Source organism: Elephantulus edwardii, unplaced genomic scaffold, assembly GCF_000299155.1.
Source record: "Elephantulus edwardii isolate Elephantulus edwardi_28Jun2011 unplaced genomic scaffold, EleEdw1.0 scaffold00227, whole genome shotgun sequence".
Taxonomy (NCBI): domain Eukaryota; kingdom Metazoa; phylum Chordata; class Mammalia; order Macroscelidea; family Macroscelididae; genus Elephantulus; species Elephantulus edwardii.
In genome coordinates, this window is record NW_006399977.1 from 4,708,967 (window position 1) to 4,710,992 (window position 2,026).

Sequence of the window (2,026 nt, forward strand, 5' to 3'; positions counted from 1 at the left end):
GGAGTGTCAGAGACAGTGCGATTGGCACAGGACAGAGTGGAGTTTAGGGCTGTTGTACACAGGGTCACTATGAGTCGCAGGCGATTCGATGGCACATAACAACAACAACAACATAGCTTTTCATAGTATTCTGATATTATTGATTTACTTTCCTCTCGTTCTGTTGTGATGTCACCTCTATCATTTCTTAATTGAATTATACGTGCCTTCCTTTTTTTTTCTCTTTTGTTAAATTTGCCAGTGGTTTTTTAATTTTATTTACTCTTTAGAAAAACCAGTTGCTCGTCTTATTGATGGTTTCAACTGTTTTTGTTTTCTACCTCACTGATTTCGGCTCTTGTCCTCATAATTTCTTTTCTTCTAGATGTTGTAGGATTAGATTGTTCATCTTTTTCTGTTTGCTTAAGGTGTTGAGTTAGATCATTAATTCTTCTTCTTTCTTCCTTTTTCATGTGTGTGCCTCTTACTATAAACTGTCCCTTGAGGATTGCCTTAGCTGTGTCCCAGAGGTTTTGGTAAGTTCTGTTTTCATTATCATTTGTTTTAAGGAACATTTTTTATTTCAATCTCTGTTTCTTTTATAACCCAATCATGTTCTATCAGAGAATTATTTAGTTTCCACATGGGTGGTTTTGTAAGTTTTACTATCATGTGGTTAATTTCTAGTTTTATGGCATTGTGGTTCAAGAAAATACTTTATATTATTTCAATTTTTTTAAATTTGTTGAGGCTTGCTTTGTGTCCTAATATATGATTGATTCTGAAGAATGTATCTTGTGCACTTGAGAAGAAAGTAAATTAAGTTTTAGTTGGGTGCAGTACTCTGAATACATCCACAAAGTGGAGTTGGCTGATGTATAGCTTAGATCTTCTGCATCTTTGTTGACTTTCTATTCTTTGGTGATAGTGGTGTGTTGAAATCTCCTACCACTATTATGGTGCTGCTATTTCTCTCTTCAATTCTGTTAACTATTGTTTTATGTATTTTGCAGGTCTATCGTTTGGTGCATAAATGTTGACCAAGGTTATGTCTTCTTGATCTATTTTGCCTTTAATCAGTATGTAATGCCTTCCTTATCTTTGATGGTGGTTTTCATTCTAAAATCTATTTTATCGGAGATTAGTATTGCCAATCCTTATTTTTTGAGGTTCCCATTTGTTTATTGACATTTTTTCCAGACTTTGATTTTGAGCCTGTCTTTCTCTACCTTTTTTAGATGTGTCTCTTGTAAACAACATATTGATGGGCTTTGTTGTTTTGTTTGTTTTTTCCATTCTGCTACACTTTTTCTCTTTATTGGTGAAATTAGTCCATTCACATTATGTATGATTATTCTCAGGCCAGGTTTTATTTTAGTCATTTATCCACGTTTCTTTTTCTGTTGTTTCTATTTACTATGGTCCATGTACTTTCCTTTGGTGTCTCCCTGTGTAAGACATCACTTAAAATTTCTTGTAGTTTTGGTCTTATTTTCACAAATTCCTTAAGGTTCTTCTTTTTGGCAAATAATCAATTTCCCCTTCATATTTGATGGAGAGCTTTGCTGGATATAGGATCTGTGGCTGGCAATTCTTATCTTGAACTTTTCCGTATATGTCATACAATTGCCTTTTAGCTTGCATGGTTTCTGCTGAGAAATAAGAACTTAATCTAATTGTTTTCTCTATGTAAGTAATTCCTTGTTTGTCTCATGCTGCTCTTGGAATTCTATCCTTAGCTTTTAATTTGGAGAATTTGACTATGATATGTCTTGATGTTTTTCTTTTTGGGTTTAATCTATTTGGTGTTCTCTGTGCTTCTTCAATGTGAATTTCCCCATTCTTCAAAATGGCTGGGAAGTTTTCTTCCAGTACTTCTTCCACAATCTTCTCAGTGATTGCCCTGTTAATCCCCTGTTCTGGAATTCCAATTATTCTTATGTTATTCATTGGATGTAATTTAACCTAATTCTAATGTTCTCTTCATTTTCTTTAGTTCTCATCTCTGATTTTTCTTCTAGTATGTGTCAAGTGAAGCTTTTGTCTT